Source organism: Panthera onca, chromosome E2, assembly GCF_046562875.1.
Source record: "Panthera onca isolate mPanOnc1 chromosome E2, mPanOnc1 haplotype 2, whole genome shotgun sequence".
Classification (NCBI taxonomy): Eukaryota; Metazoa; Chordata; class Mammalia; order Carnivora; family Felidae; genus Panthera; species Panthera onca.
The window spans coordinates 50486309-50508675 of NC_138353.1; the positions used below are offsets into that span (position 1 = coordinate 50486309).

General features: G+C 39.9%; 1 long non-coding RNA gene across 1 annotated transcript; it reads right to left on the reverse strand.

Annotated features, from left to right (window-relative positions):
- Positions 1-225: 225 nt before the first annotated feature.
- LOC144614544 (uncharacterized) lies at positions 226-22307 on the reverse strand. Its single transcript, XR_013552346.1, has 4 exons — positions 22023-22307; positions 20797-20836; positions 19795-20033; positions 226-1143 (listed from the first exon to the last, which is right to left on the reverse strand). It is a non-coding gene; the product is annotated as an uncharacterized LOC144614544 (long non-coding RNA).
- Positions 22308-22367: the final 60 nt, after the last annotated feature.

Genomic DNA, 22367 nt, shown 5'->3' on the forward strand with positions numbered 1-22367 from the left:
TGGATTTGTATAATTGGATTTATGCTTATCCATATTAGGTGATATGCAGTGAATGTGAAGGTGCGGTGAAGGTTTGTGGGTGTCATAGGCAGAGCTAAAGTTGTTTCTGCATCTTTCAGGCCACAAGATTTTGCCACCAACACCCTACTGAGGATCTTTGCCATTGCTTCCTTTATCATCCTGCCTTTTTAAAACATTTTTTAAAAAACCTTTATTTATTTTTGAGAGACAGAGAGAGAGAGTGTGAGCAGGGGAGGAATGGAGAGGGAGACACAGAATCCGAAATAGGCTCCAAGCTCCAAGCTGTCAGCAGAGAGCCCGTCGTGGGGCTTGAACTCACGAACCATGAGATCATGACCTGAGGTGAAGTCGGACGTCCAACCGACTGAGCCACCCAGGCGCCCCGTATCATCCTGCCTTTTCAACAGAAATAAGCAACTCCATCCAGCATACTACACCCATTATTACTTTTTTCTTCTTTCTTTATAATTTTCCCCTTAATCTAAACTTTCTTTTGAGGCACGTGGGCATCTTGACCACCATTGGGTCCCCTGTATAGTACCTGAGCTTTGCTGTCTTTGAGTCTTTTCTTGACCTGTAGATTGCAATATTACATGAGGGGCCCAAATGTGGGGAGCACCTCACATCACAGTATGTATCATGGTTTGGGTCAGCAGTATGAAACAAGATGTATCCATTTTCTTGCTTGTGGTGATGGTTTCCCAAGTGTATATGTGGGCCAAAAGTCTGAATGTGCGTGGTTTGCTGTGTGCCAATTATATCTCAAAGCTGTTACGGAGATGAGTTGCTCCAATGGTCATTTAACTCCTCTAAAGTTGCATTTACCTTTATCGTTCCTACTGCTTCTGAAAGATGGTTTCATTTTGCCCAGCACCAGCCTGATGCATAGTTTTCGATGGGTATGAGACCAGAGCAATAACACGTATAGTCTCTGGGAGGGTCCAAACCTGCGGATACAGTTTCCCGAGTGTCTCTTCCCACGCCAGGCATATCTTGGCTTTGGAACTTGTCAAGAATATATGACAAGCTAGCCAGGGAAGCCGATGAGTTCCAGAGTCTCACTAGGCACCTGGCCTTGTTCTGGCTCTGTGTGTAGCCTCCATGCTTCAGCAGGGCTTCAGCCTGTGATTTGCAAGATAATTCAACACAAACAATTTAGATGGACCAGGATGTAATGCTAAAATCATTTCTAAATTAGTAATCAGCGCATAGCAAACCCTTTCAGGACCCTCATTTATCTTTTAGCTAGCATATTCGATCCGTCGATATTTGCAAAGAATTCTGGTCAGGGTCAAACTTCTTCAGGGATCCCCGAGGAGGGAGGAATAAATTACAGGCCCATGGTTACCCTTTCACATAATAGCTAAAAGGCCATTATGTGGAAAGATTCTCCCTGAAATCTAATTCTTGCCTCAGCCAGGTCAATTTAGGAAGACTGGCCTGCCAGCAGCTAGCTCTCAAATGCTGCCCAAACAGAAAAAAGCTTGTGGTTTTGAGTAAGGTCCAGACTGTGCTTGCTGCCTCTATAGAAACAGATGTTATTCTGTGTGAGAACCACAATTTGCCCAGGGACATAACCTAATGGTAGACAGGGAAATCGTCAACATTTATCTTTCTATGTTGATGCTGCAATAGGTAGCTTCGAAGGTGACCCCTGATGGTCCCTGCTTCTGAGTACAAGTCTTTGTAGTCCCCTCCTTCTGTGTGTGGGCTGGCCTAGAAATTTGTTTCTAGCCAAAAGAATATAGCAAAGGTGAGGGGGTTATCCCTTCTGTGATTAAGTTACATAATAACGTTAACTTTCATCTTATTAGTAATGCTTGCTTACTCTGGAAGTAAGCTGCCGTGTTGGGGAGGCCCACAGGCCAAGGGCAACTTCTAGCTCGCAGCCATCTAGGAACTGAGACCTTCAACCCAACAGCCCAAGGGAAACAATCCCGCCAATGACCAAAAAAATGAGCTCAGAGGCCAATTCTTTCGCAGTCAAGACTTCAGATGAGACCACGGCCCTGGCTGACAATGGGGTTGCCAAGTTTGGGGGAAAGCCTAAAGCAGAGGACCCAGTTGAGCTGTGCTCAAATTCCTGAGTTATAAGAGAATAAATGTGTGTTTGGCCATTAAAACCACAGCAGGTGGTTATGGAGCAATAAATAATGAATAGAGGCAAGGTCTTAAAAGTATAAAGGTAAAGTGCATGCTTTCTGACTTTTTCCTTCTGCTCATTGTATGGTTACTTTCCATTTAGCTTTGAAGATGAGCTCATTCACTGAGCAGATCATGACTTGAGGTACATAGTATGAAAAATAAAACTGCTTCATAGGTCAAGAAGAAAAGGGAACTGCCTCACAGGTCAAGAAGGAAATAGTTAAGAGAGATTGTGCAAGAACACAAAGAGTGAAAGGGCACCTGGGTGGCTCAGTCAGTTAAGCATCCGACTCTTGGTTTCAGCTCAGGTCATGATCTCTCAGTTCGTGAGACTGAGCCCTGCATTGGGCTCCACACTGGCAGTGTGGAGCCTGCTTGGGATTCTTTCTCTTTCCCCATCACTCCCATCCCCAAAATAAACAAACTTAAAAAAAAAAAGAACACAAAGGGTAGAGACTATTACTGAAGTTGGTCCCAAATAATTAAGCCATCAAATATGACCTGGCTTTGCCATTAATCCTTCCAAACCTTTGGTAGGGACCAAAGTGTAGCAGGATCTTCCCAGGAATGGCTTTAGGCTGGGAGTCTGGAGAGAGGACCTACTATAACAAAAACAGGGAATGGCACTTCACAGTGGTGTAAGGTATGTGAAAAAACCAAGAGGGAAGGAAGGAACAGTGTTGGGTATAAGTACAGTTTAAACCAAATCCTAATGGGAACTTGTGCCCAGTGAAATAACGTAAGGTTTATAATTAAAAGCACAGATTCCATTGGCTTGGCAACTGAAAAATACCAGATGTTGCATTGTGAGCAGTAGGTGATCAATTTAGGCCAGAAAAATGCCCATTTGTTTCCGGAAGTGAGCAAAACAATATCCCTAAAGTGAATTTAAAAAATGTATGTCCAAGAGACAAAGATATCTGGGAAAAACATAACTATATTTTGGCATACTGTATACTTCTGCATTTAATTTTTTATCAGTTTTATAAGGGCTAACACAATGGTAGTCTCTTAGAAAATGCATAAATCAACAGAAGCAAAAACATCAATTTTTCAACTTACCATCCTCATTATTAAGTATATAGAGAAAGAGACCATTAAATTCACCTCTCAACACTGGATGTGCCTATATCCAAACTTTCATGAAGTTCCTTGAACTTTTAAAATTTAAAGATATTAAAATTGGCCCTGACTATAACTTTAAATATGAATATGTTTCTTTATATTCCTTTGTAAAATTTTGGGGAGAGTGTCAAGTTAGCATGGGAATCCTATCTCCCCTCTTATTTCTTCCTGCATCCTGATGAGTATTAGCAAAATAAGTTCAGAATATGGTAAGAATATAGGTAAACTGACATCAAAGCTAAGTAGGAAGTACAATAACAATTTTGAGGGTTTTCTGCTAGATGTAATAGAGCTAGGGTCATTTTAAAGAATATAGGGGTAACCTAGCAACTCTCTCCTTTCTGACGAAGCCATGTCATGTCATTTCTGTTGGATGTAACTAGAGTGTTCTCTAAGATGTTTTAACAAGCAAAAAAAATTCATAGCCTAGGGGTTAGGGAAGACTGAGCCAAATAATAAATACGCCATTTGCTAATCGATCATTGAATATCAAATTCTTTGGAACCCCTGAAAAAGTCCCAGGAAAATAGTAGATCCTCAAGAAATATGTCGGATCACTGAAGGCACATCTGTCTAATTGGGATCAAATAGCCATGGCAGAAACAGCAGGACGCCTCCCTGCCATTGTGCTGTTCACTGGTGAGGCTGCGGGAGGTGGCCAAGTAGACAAATCATTGTTAAGAACTGTCATTGCACTAGGAACTTCTCATTCACTGAACTTGATGGAAGTGAAATTTCACCATCGTTTGTGGGATTACCTGTGTATTGTTTATCAGGCTGTGCTTTGTGTTTAACATGGGATCTGTTTCATGGCTAGAGCTTGAAACTAACTAACTGAACCCCAGCCAGCAAAGGCACTCATTCAGTTTCCTAGACAGAACTTGCTTAATGCTTGCGTTAGTCTAGGACTAAGTGAACTTAATCTTAGAAAAGAAAAAAAAAAGAAAATTTAACAAATCAAAATTCTTTCTTAAGGCCGACATCCTCTGGTAGTAAGTTGACCTTTTGGACTCGTTAGAATAACCTTCATATTTTTAAATGACAGTGGGAGGCAGAGTAAGAGGGGTGTGTGTGTGCACACACCCATGTTGGCATGCTTAGCTTCTCTGGCTTTGATGTGCAATAAAAGGTAGTGGAAGTATGTGGATATTATGCTTATATACACATGAGCATGCATGTAATGTGTGTGTGTGTGTGTGTGTGTGTGTGTGTGTGTGTGTACTTTGTAAGGAATTTTTAAAATCCAGAAGTCCAAGAGCTACAGGCCTAGGATAGGATATACTTTTGATACATTAATCTTGGTTATACTAGGATATTTATTTTCAGACTTTGTTATTGTTTGGGTCCTTATTCAGAGATTCATGGTCTTTGTATATCTGCTCTAAACTTTTCCCAGGCTATATTTATGACAGAGTTCTGAGGTTTGAGTCTACGGCGGGGGGTGCGGGTGGGGCGCACGCACACATGTGTGTTGAACACCACGAGGCTCTGCCCACCAGTCCTCCATGGGTAGGTAGGAGGCTAATTTATACATGGCCCGTGGCTTTATCAACATCTTCTCCTGACAAAGAATGAAATTCCACTGTGGCTAGCTGGTATACTTAGAAAGGGTAAAATAGAACACCTGCACCCCAGTCATTATCCATAAATACAACTTGGTTCCTTGAAATTTACAAAGATTGTAGTTGAGACCTGAACTGTTTTAATCTGTCCATTTCTCTGGGTGCTCTAAACTCTATCCTTATATTGATCCAGAGGAGGATTGAACCAAGAACCCAGCCTACTGACACCATCATGGGGCACTTTTCCTCAACTATAGTTTTCCATCACTGTCATTATAATTTTGAGGGATGTTTTAACATATAAGGTGAAACCTATGTGATTTAGTATAAAATGTTGAAAACAATCTGCGCTTTACACAGGGTCTCTGATGCTAATGGGGAAAGGTTTTCTCAGCAGAAGTGAGGATAATTGTGTTTTCTTCGAGCACTGACTTTAATAGCATTTTTAGGACGTAGCCAAGCAGTTGGGTAAATGTGCTCCCCTCACTAGACTGATTGATGGAGAAAAGGAAGTCAATTCAACTGTCCCTTCTAGCAACTTTATGCGAACCAGATTTCATCTTGTATTCTGTATCTTTGTTTTACCTTTACGTGATTTTCCCCATTTAAGTGTTTTATTATTTTGATTTCATTATAGTCTCTATATTTTGAAAGTTGCCATAAACCTATTTTTAAAAATTTTTATAGTTTTATTTATTTTTGAGAGTGTGAAGGCAGAGAGAGAGACAGAGAGCGAGAGAGCGAGCAGGGGAGGGGCAGAGAGAGAGGGAGACAGAATCCGAAGCAGGCTCTAGGCTCTGAGCTGTCAGCACAGACTCCGACAGAGGGCTTGAATCCACGAACCATGAGATCATGACCTGAGCCCAAGTCCAACACTTAACTGACTGAACCACCCAGGCACCCTGCCATAAACCTATTTTTTGAAGAAACTAGGATAACTAAGTTTTAAAACATCAGAAAAAAGTATATGAGAAAATAAATTGTGTCCACTGCTTTTTAAAATACGTACATTTAGAATAGAACTATGGATTTAGTTTTAGAAACATATTATATATTAAATATACATAAATATGCACATTTAAGATATATCCCTATATTTAAGATCTGTATTTTCCAGCATTGGGCACAACTGTTAAAATAGTTATGAGGTGGTCATAGAGACAAAATTATAAAGAGTTAGGAATATGAAGAGGTTGCTATTTTAAATAAAGTCAAACAAAGCATTTCATTAGAAGAACAGGTAAACTTTGAGACAGAGAAAAACAAATACAGTATTTACACGTCTCCCTTCTCCTGTGCTTTTCTGTTAACTCTGAATACACCAAGGATAAATATTATTGAAGATAATTACTTGCCTTGGGAAATATCATGGGTGTTTTTCCCCCTCAAACACAAACAATAGCCTGTTCTATTCCATCACACAATTTCTAAAATCAATCCTGTGAGGAGACAGCACAGTCTTCAGCAATGTTTAGGATGTGGGACACTGACTTAAATTAAGCCTCATGATGCCTGAAACAATGACTCCTGGGAGTGAAAAACTTAGAAGGTCAATAATCCTCTACATACTCACAAAATAGAGAACTTGCTCCTAAAAAGAGGACTCATCTCCTCAACAACCAGGAAAAACTAGAGCAGATTTTTAAAATAAATATTTTCTTGTACTTAGGGTTGTTTCTGTGACAATTCCCATTACGCTTCAGAGGGAGACAGTCCTGAAATGCAAAATGTTTTAAGTAGAGCTGCCACATTTTCTTTTGGAAAAAAAACCCGACACAAACCAAACCCTTGGAAGTACGATAATGCAAAGGTAAATTATTTTTTTCCCCATGATGCTGCGGAATTACCTTTGCACTTTTGAAGAGAGGTCATATATATACATGGATTGACCTATGGTTTGCCTTTTCTCAAGTGGGGGACATCGGCAGTCAAGTGGCTGGAGTTATTGGCATGATCTGTAGGTTTGAGACTTTGTATAGTGTTAGGGATAACGAATATAGTAATATGCTCTACGTATACATACATACGTATATATGCATTTCTTCAGAGTGTACGAAATTGTACTTTTTATTTTTTTATTTTTATTTTTTTGTACTTTTTATTTTTCTATGTTTATGTTTTAGAGAGATTGACAGAGTGTGAGCATGGGAGGGGGAAAGATAGATGGAGACACAGAATCTGAGGCAGGCTCCAGGCTCTGAGCTGTCAGCATGCATTCACGAACCTGTGAGATCATGACCTGAGCCTGAGTCCAATGCTTAACCGACTAAGCCACCCAGGCGCCCCAGAGTGCATGAAATTGTAAAAACACTTGGAAAATCAACACTGCAAAATTCTTGATACTTTAGATATTTGTTTCTTCCTACCCTAAAATACAGATTTCTTCCAGTAATTAAAGAGTGCAAATCATTAGTAAGTTCAATTACATTTGAGTCAAGAATTTCTCTTCATCACAGGTAATACTAGAATTGTATTTTCAAAAACTGGGCAAAATATCGTGTTTGTATGGGTGGGAGATAACAGAAGCTCTTGTCCACTGCTTATGGGAGTGTTTTATTCACACAACCATTTTGTAAAAGAGTTTGACACTGAGATGAGAGACAATCGTTCAGATTATATTTGGCGGAATATAGCTGAAAGATCAAGAAATAAGATTTTTCAGTTCATTAATTAGTTTTTGCAAAATAGCTTTAATTGTACACACACATAAAGAGACTGATGAGATCATCTGGGTTGTCCTTCATGCCAGGATTCACGGCAAAGTGTCCTATAGCTTCAACATTTGGGATAGTATGCTCGTCTTTGGGATACAAAGCTTTAGATAAAAGAGGGAAGGATTAGAGAATAGAGCTAAATATCAACCATTCTCCGTAAAGAACAGTCTTTTATAATGTAGAAAAGAGATCCTTGACTGACAGCAAAAAGAAATTAAGCAAAAAAGAAACATATTTTGAGCTCAGAATTTCCCAATATCAGAAGTCGAAGCTGCAAGACTGAGATGCTTAAAAGCTAAATTGTGTGGCTAACCTTTTAATGTAATCCCTGAATTTCATGAGAAAAAGAAATCTTTTGAGAGCAAAAAGACGTGAAATTGAAATTATGATTTAAAATAAAACAAGAAAGACTTCTTTCCCGACGTTTCTTTGACAAATGGTGCTAGGAAAACTGGATATCCATATGGAAAAGAATGAAATATTTGGGCCTTCTTTTATACTATATAGGAAAATCAGCTTAAAACAGATTAAAGATTCAAACAAAGACCTGAAACTATGAGACTCCTACAAGAAAACAGGGGAAAAGCTACATGACCTTGGTGTTGGCAATGGTTTCTTGGACAGGACACCAAAAACACAAGCAACTAAAGGACCAATAAACTAGTGGGACTACATCAAACTAGAAAGCTTCTGCACAGCAATCATCCATGAAAAAACAATCCACGGAATGGGAGAAAATACTGGCCAATACTATATCCGACAGGGGTTAAGCTCTAAAACATACAAAGCACTTGTACTAGTCAATAGCAAAATAAATAATCCTAAATAACCCAATTAAAAAATGGACCAAAGATTTGAATAGATGTTTCTCCAAAGCACAGATACAGATGGCCAACAGACACCTGGAAAAGATGCTCAACCTCACTCGTCGTCAGGAAAATCCAAATCAAAACCACAATGTGATATCGCCTCACTCCAGTTGGATGGCTATTAACAAAAAAGAAAATAAATGTTGGTGAGGATGTGGAGAAAAGGGAACCCTTGTGCATTACTGACAGGAATGAGAAATGGTCCTGCCATTGTGGAATGCAGACAGTATGGAACTTCCTCAAAAATTAAAAATAGAACTACCATATGATCCAGCAACACCACTTCTGATTGTTTATCCAAAACAATTAAAATTAGATCTTGGGGCACCTTGGTAACTCAGTCAGTTGAGTGTCCGACTCTTGGTTTCGGTTCAGGTCATGATCTCATGGTTCTTGAGTTCTAGCCCCTCACTGGACTCCATGCTGATGGTGTGGATCCTGACTGGGATTTTCTCTCTCTCTCTCCCCCTTCCCACATTCTCTCTCTCTCTCTCAAAATAAATCAACATTAAAAAAATTCGGTCTTGAAGAAATACTTCCACACCCATGTTAACTATAGCATTATTCACAGTATCCAAGATATACAACCTAAGTACCCATCAGCTGATGAATGGATAAAGAAAATGTGGTGAATACATACAATGGAATATTATTCACCCTTAAAAAGGAGGAAGTCCTGCCATAAGCAACAACATGAATGAACCGGGAAAACATGATGCTGAGTGAAATAGGCCAGACACAGAAGGACAAATACTATAATATTATAGGAGGCATCTAAAATTAGTCAAGTGCATAAAAACCCTAGAATGGTGGTTGTCAGGAGCCGGGGGTGGGGGTGGGGGGAAGAAATGGGGAGCTGCTCTTCAAAAGGCATAAAATTTCAGTCCTGGGAGTAAGTCCTAGAGATCCGCTGTACAACCTCATGCCTATAGTTAACAATACTGAACTGTGCACTTAATAAAGAAAACATTTCTAGTGACGAATTATAAAATAGTTTCTATACAAATGAAAATTCTGACATAGGTTTTGAGGAAGAACTCGTGTTTGGAATAAATGAGAAATTATGCCATATCTCCAAAAGTGAGTTAAAAATGAATTATTGATAATGAGAGTTCATACCACATGCTATTAGCCAGACATATGATAGCTACTGACTTGGAAAACAATGTGAAAAAGAAAAGGAATATCAGAAGGAAATATCACTCTGACCTATTAATTGCTTTTCAGTGAAATAAACTGATGTTTTATCTCAGTTTTAATGAAAGTAAAGGACAGGGCAGCGGCGGGGTGGGGCTGGGGGTGCCTGGGTGTCTCAGTTGGTTAAGCGTCTGACTTTGGCCCAGGTCATGATCTCGCGGTCTGTGAGTTTGAGCCCTGTGTTGGGCTCTGTGCTGACAGCTCAGAGCCTGGATCCTGCTTTGGATTCTGTGTCTCCTACTCTCAGCCCCTCCCCCACTCACGCTCTGTCTCACTCTCAAAAATGAATAAATGTTTAAAAAATTAAAGCTAAGGATACATGGGTGAAATCACATCAAGGAAGAAATTTCTTCAGACATGTACTATTTTTAGAAGATCATTTAATCAATGTGATTTCTTAGACTTAATTTTTAAAAAAATTTTAATGGTTATTTTGAGACAGAGAGAGAGTGTGTGTGTGTGTGTGTGTGTGTGTGTGTGAGTGGGGGAGGGGACAGAGAGAGAGGGAGAAAGAGGATCCTAAGGAGGCTCCATGCTGTCAGCACAGAGCCCAATGTGGAGCTCAAACTCACAAACCATGAGATCATGACCCGAGCCCAGATCAAGTGTTGGAAGCTTCACCAACTGAGCCACCCAGGCGCCCCCTGAGACTTGATTTAATTGGCATTCAGTGATACAGACAATCCCCTGAATAAGCCAGGTGACTAACCTGCCAGAGGAAGAGTTATTTTAGGAAGGGAGGGTATAACATCCCTTTCTCATGGTGGCACTCATGACTTAGACTTCTGTTGGTGCTGGCTTGTGCCCGTGCATTCCTGGGGATAAGAGCTTGAAGAACTCCACCATTCACATATAGTGCTAGCACATGGAATGATTTGAGTAATCAACTCTGAGGAGTGAAGAGTTAGGGAAGTTATCTCGGGTGGTGGTTAGTCTCCAAAGATAGCTACCTGCCATTACTTTCCTCCTGTTTCCACATACCGCTTGCTTTGTACAATAGATGGCATACAGTTCGCCCCATGTCCAGCCCTCTCGCATTTGGGCTGTCCTAAGTGACTGGCTTGACCACTCGAATGCAAAGGAATTGATGTTCTGGGATTTGGGAAGCTGGTGACAAGAAGCTGGAAGATTCCTTCTTATTCTGGCTGGCTCTGGGGAAAACCAGGCCGTGTAAGGATTCTTGGCCACTCCCCAGATATTCCCCTCGTCCTCAGCTGAGATACCGGACACGTGAGCTTCCGGTTCCAACGACCATTTGATGGCAACTGTCTGTGAGGCCCCAAGGGTGAACTGTCTCGTTGAGCCCCATCAATGCACATGACTATGACAAGTGATAAAGTACTGGGTTAAACCCCCCTATGTGGGGGTGGTAGGTTACGTAGCAGTGTAGAACCAAACATCTTGACTTCAAATGCGAATATTTAGCATTTTATTCCATCCGCTCAGCATTTAAAAAAATCTCCCAAAGTATCTTCTTGGCATGTTTCTTGTTGTTGTTCATCTAATTAGCACCCTGTTAAATGATATGCCAAGAGCGTCTTTACTTCAGGCTACATTTCTTGTGTAGGTGTATGTTTTCGGCACGGCTGTCAACTCAATGATGCTGCAAAAGCCTCTAAATTCCTTCAAGACTGCGCCACACATTATTTCCTGGCATGCTTTGATTATATCCCCTCTGCTGTCTGTCCCTGAACTATTTATAGTAAAAATAGATGTACTGAAGGAAGCCCCCCCCAAAAAAAGAGCCTACAAATAATATCAAAGCAAAATATGAATTTCTCTCTCTCCTCGTCATATTAGCCATTAATAACACAATCTGTTGATTCTCTCCTAAGATCAATTTCCTCAAAATATACTACAGTTTCTCCTGTAAAAGACTGAAATATTGGCTTCAATTTGCATTTTTCCCGATTACCAGTGAGGTTGAACATTTTCTGGCTACGTGTTTATTGCTTTTCAGGTGAATTGCTCATACATATTTTGTGCATTACTGATTTTTAGGATTTCTTTATACTGGCTGCTTGCATAAGCTATAAAGACACTCCTTGTCTGTGTCTTACATTTTGAATCTGTTTATACTTATTTTATTGTCGCAGGGTTTCCTTTATGATTGTGCTGCTTTAAGAAAATCTTCTTTACTTTAATATCCTAAGGATAATTATCTATATATTTTCTAGACATTTTAGATGAGCTTTACTCGTTGAGGTGGTTAGAATATTTGGGCTGGACTCTGGCATGTAGTATGAACAAGGAATATATATTCTTCCCTATGGATGTTAACTTTTCCCATTAGCATTTAATAAGAGAACCATCATTTCTAGTGACTGGTAATAATGTCTCTTTTAGAAACCAGGTCTCCACACACACCTGGGTATGACTCTGAGGTCAGTGTTCTCTTATTTTTGTCTCTTATCTATTAATGCCATGGTCCTTTAAAAGGTTATATTTTAAGACTGTTTATAGTTACCTCACAGCATGTTTTGCTATTACGAATGGAAGTCTTTGGTGTTTTATATTTTGATTTTGATTAATGAATAATTATTAATTTTCACATTCATCTATCAAAGGAAATAGTGCATCTCGCCAAAAGTGGTGATGCCAATGCTGGGCTGATTTTGAACCCCGGCATTACCACTTGGTAGTTGAGTCACTTACAATTCTGCTAATTTTTGCTTTATGCAGTCTGGGGCTAAGTTAATAAAAGCACTAATATTTACGGCTATACTACTAAATGACTTGGAAATCCCTAATAGGGGGGCGCCTGGGTGGTTCAGTCGGTTAAGCACCCGACTCTTGGATTCAGCTCAGGTCACGATCTCACAGAGCCTGCTTGGGATTCTCTCTCTTCCTCTCTGCCTGCCTCTTACCCACTCTCTCTTTCCAAATAAATATACATAAACTTAAAAAAAAGTAAAATCCCTTTTAAGTATGTTATTTGCTGATTTTCTTTGTGGCAGGCATTGCAAACTTGAGCGAGCAAGTATTTCCATTAAAGGAAAGTGCTATGATTAATCCTGATAGGTGAGAGGGAATTTTGCTAAATGGCATAGGTATTATTATATTGTGATTGCTCCTGCAGAGGGATCAGGAAAAATAGTATATTTAGACTGAAATTGAAATATATTTTTCCACTGTACTGTGTCACTTAAGTTTCCCTCCACTTCCAGCATGTTAATATAACATTTTCTTGTGCCGTGTACCTCTGCACATACTTTTGCCTGATGCTCTGTTTTTGTACAAAAAGAATGGTTTCCCAATTTAGCCATTACTTCTGAAATCCTGAGGACTTCTTACGGGGATAAATAAACCCCCCACAAAGGTATAAATCCCCCATTCACACTGGTTCTCACATGTAAGGATCGCATTTCCAAAAACCCATGAGCTTGACTGGCATCATGTGACTTGTGAGACCAGGGAAGCAGAAGTGACCTGTGCTTCTGGTACAGAGAATTTCATGTTAGTTTGAAACCCACCACAGGCTTTTTTCCCTTTGCTAATAGTTAAAAATATGGCGGCCCCAAGTGGCCTTGTGTCCCTGATGATCAATGTGCAGAGTCACCTGCTGCTTGGATTGGGGAAAAATATAACTAAGCCGCTGTGATTTGGGGTTCTTTCTTTGCACAACTGGCCTATTCTGAGTAGGAGGGGCTACCTTCATGGAAACTAACATGTGACATCAACAGCAATGATAGTTCAGAGGCAAACTGATATCGAAGACTATACTAATGGCCATTCGTCAATTCTTTGATGAAATTTTTGATGAAATTGAGTGTGGTCTGAAATAATTTGGGAAGTAAAAGAGCGTAGAGCCCCGTACGGACATGTAGAGCTGAAAGAGGAAAGTGCTTTTTATCATCAAGAGGTAAAAGATAAAATTCACAAGGTTTTTGTTCAAGAAAGGATGACAGAGCTTATATGGCAAGGATCAAATCAAGGGTATAGTTTCTCTCCATTGTTAGAACTTCTAAGTGCATTAAAAAGACACCTGGTAAATTTTTTTTTAGATTGAGAGACAGAATGTGTGTACGATCCAATGTATCTTTTGACAAGTTCCTTTGATAAGGTCATGCTTTTTAGTTATTTCCTGTAGATCGCAAAGTAGTGTGGTCATATCTACAGCATATTCTTTTAACAAAGTTTCTCTGATTGAGTAGATTCTAAAGAAACCTCCAATGATTTTTTGCATGCTTAATTTATTGGGTCTTCTTACTCCTAAACAACTTGTTCTTTGTGTAAATATTTGTTAATTTTTCCCTTCCAAACTGGTGTGATTCCTTCTGGCAACAAATTGATTTCATCTAGTAATTACCCAGACTTTCTTATAATAGGAGATGCTGCCTTTTCAGAGATATTTGCATCATCTTAATAACAAAATCCATACTTAAGCAAATATTTTGCTATATCGTAAGCCTAGGGGTTTCTCATATTGGATATTGCAATCTTCTCAAGTACCCTGGGTGCATGTAGTTTTGTTTTTTAATAATTTCATTTTGGCTTGTTCATTGCTGGTGTATAGACGTTAAAATTGATTTTTAAAATATTCTAGTGTCCCATTACCTTGTTGAATTAGTTTATTTAAAAGTGTTTTTAGTTACTCCTTAGAACTTTATACATAAAAGATCATGCCATCTTTGAATAGAGCTATCTTTCTTTCTTTCAATCTGTATGAATTTTGTAACTTTCTGTTGTCTAATTTTCCTGAATAGGTCCTCTAGCTCAAAATTGAGATGTCTTCTAGAGCAGTTTTAGGTTCACAACAAAATGAGAGTAAGGTACAGCCATTTCCCATATACCTGCTCCTATACACACACAGCCTCCCCATTATCAGTGTCTCCCACCAGAGCCGTATGTTTATGACAACTGATGAACCTACAGTGACACACTACAACCACCCGGAATCCATAGTCGAAGTTAGAGTTCACTCTTGGTGTACACTCTCTGGATCTGGAAAAATGTACAGTGACATGTATCCATTGTTATAATGTCATTTAGAATATTTTCACTGACCCAAAACTCCTCTATGCTCGGCATGTTCATCCCTGCTTCCCCCAAATCCTGGAAACCACTGATCTGTTTAATGCCTCCAGAGGTGTGTCTTGTCTAGAATGTCATATAGTTGAAATCGTCCAGTACACAGCCTTTGTAGATTGACCTCTTTCACTTAGTAGGATGCCCTTAGGTTCTTCCCTCTTTCAATGACTTGATAGCTCATTTCTTTTTAGCACTGAACAATATTCCATTGTCTGGCTGGACTCCAGTTTATCCACACCCACGGAAGGACATCTTGGTGGTTATGGAGAGTGTTGCTGTCAACATCCGTGTGCAGCTTCGTGTGTGGACAGAGTCTTCAACTCCTTTGAGGAAACAGCGAGGAGTAGGATTGCTGGAACATACTGTAAGAATATGTTTAGTCTTGTAAGAAGTTGCCCAACTCTCTCCCAAACTGTCTACACCCTTTTTCACGCTCGTCAGCAGTGAACGAGAGTTCCTGTTGCTCCACATCCTCATCAGCATTTGGTGTTGTCAGTGTTGTGTATTTGGCACATTCTGATAGTTTTTTTGGCCTTTCCCTGGGATGTGGGAACATGTGATGAGGAACATCTTTTCATATGTTGACTTGACATCTGTATATCTTTGGTGAAATGTCTGCTGCTGTCCTTGTCCTATTTTTTTAATCAGGTTGTTTTCTTATTGTTGAGTTGTAAAAGTTCTTTGTATATTTCAGATAACAGTCCTTTATCAGATGTGTCTTTTGCAAACATTTTCTCCCTGCATGGGGCTTGTCTTCTCATTTTCTTGAAATTATCTTTCCTCTAGTGAGTTTAAATTTTTTTAAAAAATGTTTGTTTTTGATAGAGATAGAGAATGGGCAGAGGAGGGGCAGAGAGAGAGAGAGGGAGACCCAGAATCCGAAGCAGGCTTCAGGCTCTGAACTGTCAGCACAGAGCCCCATGCAGGGCTCAAACTCACAAACTGTGAGTTCATGACCTGAGCCAAAGTTGGAAACTTAACTAAGTGCCCCTCCTCTAGTGAGACTTTGTAAGTTTGTTTATTCTGAAAGAGAGTGAGTGGGGTAGGGGCAGAGAGGGAGAGAGATTATCCCAAGCAGGCTCTGTGCTGTCAGCTGTCCCAGCTTAATGCAGGGCTCAATCCCATGAACCACAAGATCATGACCTGAGATGAAATCAAGAGTCAGACATTTAACCCACTGAGTCACCCCAGTGCCCCTCCTTTAGTGAGTTGTTGTGTTATACTTTTCAACTCCAGATTTTCCATTTATTTCTCTTTAATAAGTTCTGTCTTCTTGAGACATTGTCATATCTTCCTTTAATTCTTTAAACATGACTTTTGTCCTTTTAACATCTTTGATGTCTAATGTATCTATAAGGTCTAATAGCTGTGCTCAGACTTTTAAATTATATTTTAGCCTGAAAAGTACTGGATTTTGTCAAATTCTGCCTGCACATTACCCCTGGGTCAGCAGAAGCCACATTTTGTTCAACATCTGTGCTTAAGCCCTCTTGGCCAACCAGATTTTAGCCTTTACCATTTTCTGTGCATCTGGCTTAGAGGCCCCTACTACAGTTCAAGTTTAGGTCTTTGCCCCATGTTCAGTCAGGGATTAGGAGTTTGGAAATCCCTTCCCAATCACTCCTGGAAGGGCACAGTCCTGGGCATGCATGCACTATTCCAGAGCACCAGGGATGGTTGTGATTGTATTTTTGAGCCCAGTTTTCTAAGGAGCCCAGTTTCTGAGTTGCTTATGGATCACCCAATGTTTGGTTAGAGCTTGTGCTTGATCCTCTAGTGACAGTGAGGCTTCTGCCCTTTGTTGACGGGATGTGTGACTTGGGGACCATTTTTACATCTGTGTCACACAGAGTTCTAGTTTCTCCTGAATGGGTTCAGCCTAGCACCTGTGCAGAGACTTCTCAACCCTCAAAGTTGGATGTGAAACCAGAATGGCTCTTAATGGCTATGTCTTTCCTTGATTGTGCTCAACTTCTAACTGGCCTACCATTGTGCTGTTGGCTACCATTATCATGGAGCTATGGGCTCCCTCTTAAACACTCCACTAAGATCTCTGTTGTTTTGTCAATGTCTTTGAGTATGGACACCTCCATATTCTTTCCCAAGGTCCCCTCGTAGAACGGAAGAGTCCCTCTTCTACAGAGCCTGCCCTTCTGGGGCATCCTACGGGAGCTTCTGTAAGAACTTCTAGGACATTGTACAGGAGCTGGGGATAAGGACAGTGGCCCCCTTCTTCTGTGGTGGTGACATCTTGCTCTAAAAGCACGTGCTGGGTGACTAGTGTCACCTAGTTGGCTTGGCTTCTCCCTCCAGCATGAAACTTACACCTTAAGAACAAATCTGAGGCAAAGATAATTCGGGCCATTCTTGGCTTGCTACAACCCGGAGTGGAGCTCCCATCCTATGTGGGGAAAAGGGAACCTGGTGCTTTCGGCTATGCCTTCTGGGGAAATTGCTTCTGCCATCAGGAGCTAAAGGAAATTAGAAATGCTAGTGATTTACTCCTTTGGCAAAGAACTAGAGTCCTAGCCTGTGAGCTACAGGAAGAGGGAAGCCTATATTTTTAGTTGCCCCACACAGAGTAGTGCTTTTGCCACAATGAGCTAGGGGCATGTGGGAGGGAGTGGGTCAGATGCCACAAATTTTCACTATTCTGTCCAAGCATGCAGACCTTGAATTTTTTTTTTTTTTTTTGAGAGAGTATGTGAGCAGGATTTAGGGGTAGGATAGACAGAGAGAGAGAGAATCCCAGGTAAGCTCCACACTGTCAGTGCAGAGCCCAATGTAGGACTTGAACTCCTCAACCGTGAGATCATGACCTGAGCCGAAATCAAGAGTCAGACACTTAATTGACTGAGCCACCCAGGCGCCTCAGACCTTCATTTCTATATGTCAGTACCCACTACAGGAATCAAGGATTCTTGGAGAAGTAGAGAAACTTCAAGATAAGCCTAGAACATCTTGTGCCAAAAAGTAAATCAGTGTTTAATATGGGGACATGTCAGGAGACGGTCTGGAGGGGTTCCCTGCAGGCACAATCTGGAACAATCTGAGCATAAAAACTGAATTAAAGAAGCAAATATGAATCTAGACTGATGTAAATAAATGAATGTTGGGAAAGAGAAAATGGTCATGTAGAGCAGAAAACTAATAAATATAGAAACAATTTTTATAATTTTATTATAAAATCACTTTTTTTGCCACCATCAGTCATGGCTGATGCAGGCAAGTATTATTAAGAGATGGATAAAATGGATAAAATTTTAATGAACAGAATATTTACATAATCTCAAAGTATCTCTCTCCAGCTACTTACTAATCACAAAAGCAACAATGGTAATTTTATAGGGAAGAAAACTGGCTGACACCATCTAATGATATGATCAACTTAGTATCACCAGCAAATGGACAAGCTGACAGCCTGTGTCTTCTAAAATAATGCTCTGGGAAGACACAACACCGAGTCTGTGGTGTTCCTACTAAGAATGCGTGATCTGGATCTAGTCACAAGGAAACATCAGGCAAATGCACGTTGAAGGCCATTCTGCAAAATAACTGGCCCGTGTCCTTCAAGAATCTTAAGGTCACGAAAGGCCAAAGAAAGGCTGAAAACGGTTTCATACGAAAGGCGAATCAAGGTACTCAACAACTGAATGTGATTCTGGACTTGACTTGGTCCAGGAAAATATTATTATGAAGGACATTATTAGGACAGTTGGTAACATCTTAACATGACCTGTGGTATATATGAGAGTAGTGTATCAGTGTTAGGCATCCTGATTTTCATACATATATTGTGACTGCGTAAGAAAACAGCCATATTTAGGAAATAGCCACTGACGTTATTTATGGAAAAAGAGATGTGATGTTTATAAATGATCCTCACATCATTGAGAAAAATATCTGTATTTGAAAATTCATAAGGAGTCATCAGAAAAGTACCTAGCGTTTGACCACTATATGAAATTTGTTCTAAAATAAATGGCAACGGAGAAAAATCCATTTGCATTGCTATTAAACAACAGGTTAATTTTAGTCATTTGTTTCAGTAAAAACAGCTTCACTTTGCACGACCAGGAATAACAGAATGTTTAAGGAAACTGCTTAATCGACCTGATGTAACATTATGTACCCACTAAATATCATTACAAAATACATGGTTAACATAACCATATAAAAGCATTGATGATGGCTGTATAAAATTAGCATGTGAGCTCGGAGTGGGAAGAAATTTGAAAATAATTTAATTTGTGATGCAATTCTGAGCATCTTCCTCTACTTTCTGTATCCTTGGGTTAATGTCCTTTAATAGCAAGTGCATTAAAAAGCTGAAGTGATCAGTCTTAGAGCCCAGCACAAACACTGCAAATGTTCTGAGCCTACGGCCACTGAATTCAAGTGAATTCATTCTTACGGGCATTAAATGAGATGGAAACACTGATGGGTGTAGTGTTCACCCAATTCAGGTTGGGGACGGATTACCCATTTGTTAGGACGATGTAACTTCAGTCCTTGCCTTCCCATGTTGTATCATGGCCCCCACGACAGCCACGTGGTGTCCATGAAAAGACCACTCCAATTTATTGCCTTTCTTGGGGAAGCAGGCGCAGAGAGCAGTACTTCCCAAGTTCTGTTTGTTTTGTTTGATATAATTGAGCTCAGTTGGATACATTCATGATATGTACTCTCTGCAGCAGAGGATAAAACAAAGGTTTTGGCAAGGAATTTTTTTAAAAGCTCCAACTATAACAACAAACAAACACAAACCTCATCTGCAAGCCACTGGTGTGCTAGCCATGAGCACGGAAAATCAAAGGAGGGAAAAGAAGGGTAAAAAATTCAGTTTCTGACTTTGTTCTGCTAAAATGATCTGAGCTAGGACAATTGTTCTAAGAAATAATGACAAAAAGCCATTGATGACATTTTTTTCATTGACAGAGTTAATGCTAGATCAAACCTTGACTACAGAGAACTTCAGCTTCGTTCTTGTAAGTATATTTTCAGACCTATTTAAACCCTAAATTCAATTAATAGCCTGATTCTAGGTTTCAACAGTACTACAAAATCAACCCGAGCCAGGACGAAATTTTTAAAGCTGGTTGTATTTATTTGCCATTTTTAAGAACATACCTGTGAAGAATCCCACTGAGGTGTTAGATGGGGGGAAGTCAGGAAGGGGATTTCATGGTAGATGAGCCCATTAAGGCTCGAGAACTATCCCTCTGGACAGGCAGGAGGTCTCCATTGGTCTGTTCAGGATTAGTTAACGCAAATCCTCATGCTCCTTGGTCAGGAAAGAGTCTTCAGTCAGGTCCAATGCCAGCCTCGCATATGTGGGGTCACTCAAAGTTTACGACTCTTTAACAAGGCTGGAGGGTTAGAATAATTTTCAAGAAACAGTTTTCATCTTGATATTTCCTAGGCAAGTGCTCCTATCCAGGGAGATTTTTCCTTTTACACAATTATAAAGAAGGATTCCTAGTAAATGTGATCTTGGAAAAGTAATATTATGAAATTAAGTCGGAGAAAGTCTATTTCAAAGGCAATCCAATCCATGAGTTACATAAACAATGATGAAAAATGACTAAAGAAAAGTAATCTCAAGGGAGAGGACTGGCCTATGCTCCATCCAAACCAGAAATCAGCCAATACAAATGGATGTCTTTACCAAGTATACATATGAAATACATTTGTAGGTATGTATGCATATATACCTAAATTTACAATCCAATGTATACTTTATGTATATATAAATATAGCTAACATATTTGTAAAGTTTAAGAGTAAGAATACAAGAGAAACCTACACACATCCTACTCAGTTCAAGAAATCACACACTACTGGTTCCCTTGAAGTCCATTTTCTCTGCAGATCATTAACTTGCTTTACTTCAATTTTATCATCCTTCCTTTCAGTGTTAAGACCCTAAAATCAGGCTTGATCCCACACTGTTATTAAATTTATGAAGTATCATGCCACTGATAAGGTTTGTAGAATCTAGGAAATAAGGTCAACTGGGCATTTTTATGAACTCCAAGAAGGAAATAATTTGCATTCTAAGTAAGTACGGGAAGAAGAAGATTGTAATACACAAGGAAGGTATTTCTCCTCCCCTGAAATACTGAAACTTACCAATTTTTCCTCTGTGGTCCTAGGTTGTCTGGCTGGGGCTCTGCAAAAGACAAGGGAACAACAGAAGGTTGTCAACACGTGTCTCCCCTACACCTGCCCATACTCGGTAATCAGGGACTCAAAGGGGTAGCTAGAGCTTGGGTTGATATAGCATCAGAATGAAAGAACCGTAACTTTTTAGTAAAGCGACAAGACAAAGGAAAAGGGCTTTGGGTTTCTAGGGCAGGGAAAGGGAGGAAGCTAAGGGCTAGCTAGTAATGTTTATGAGGTCCCCCTGGTGCCGTCTCTGAGCTGACTGCGGTCTAGAGTTGTCTTCCTTGATTCACATCTGTCCTTCCTGGTAGAGAAGGGAGAGGAGACACCTTTACATATGTTTCTTGTCTGTGCTTCTCAGTTGCCTTCAGCTCAAAATAATCCTTAACCAAAGTGGCAGAGTCTGCTACTCTTCAGTGTTTAAAAAAAAAAAAAAAGAAGGTGGAATAGGAAAAAGGAACCTAGAATATGGGCTCTGGAAACGAGCACAATTCAATGTCATTATGCAGACTGCTGATCTTTGAGATGTGATTAAATAGCTAACAAATACGTCTCCATAAATCTGTGTCTTAGAGTGGTTTAATTTCCTTCGTGCTAGAAATTTTCATTAGCAGATTCTTGAGAGCTGAACAGGATAGGATGATGAAAACTACAAGAGAAGGAGAAACCCCATGGGAACAGATTAGGGTACCTTCATCTTTCTACAGATTTTTGGAAGTTGAAAAACAAGGCCACGGGTAGAAAATGATCTTCAGGCCCATGTATGAGAGAAAAAATCGCCAATATCTAGAAAAGAGCAATTTGCATTTTAAGGTGTATCCAGTGATCTGAGAGATAGCACCACATCGGGTGAATAATAATTTCACCTGCTGCAAGCTTTTCTTAACATCTCTATTTAGTGCTTGAATGCACCCTTCTATTTTGTTCTATCTGCTACTCTCCCAAAGTACCGAGCCCTACACAATATCCAAAGCCCTCATTTTTAAGGCTACCTACATCTAATTCTTAGCACGGGTTGTAGGTGTGCAGACTAACTCTACGAAAAGCTGTATTCCCACATCTTTTTTTTTTTTTTTCCATATCACAGTGAAAATGTAAATTGCAAATCTCTTTACTTCTCAGATTGTGTGCTGGGTCCCCTGCAGTTACAGAAATACTATTCTCTTATCATCAGAAGGTCAGAATCTCCTTACCTGTGTGGCCATGGAAGCACTGTTCCTCATTCCCAAATTGGATCCTTTTCTTAAAAAGCTGCATCTTCTTTGCCTGAGGGCACTTTTCTGATATTCATGTATTTCAAAGCAAGCTTCGTTATCCAGAAAAGAAAAATTATGATGGTCTCTGCTTCTCTGAAACTATAAAAACTCACAAGAAGGGAGTCTCTGTCAAGTCACCTGAATTTCCCCCCATTAAATAGCTGATTTATTCAATAATAGTGGCACAGGAATATTCCTCAGACACCTACTCTACAGATAAACACATTCTCACAATTCCATCTAGCCCTTTGGAGGGTTTTTCTATATACTGGGCTTACAGCC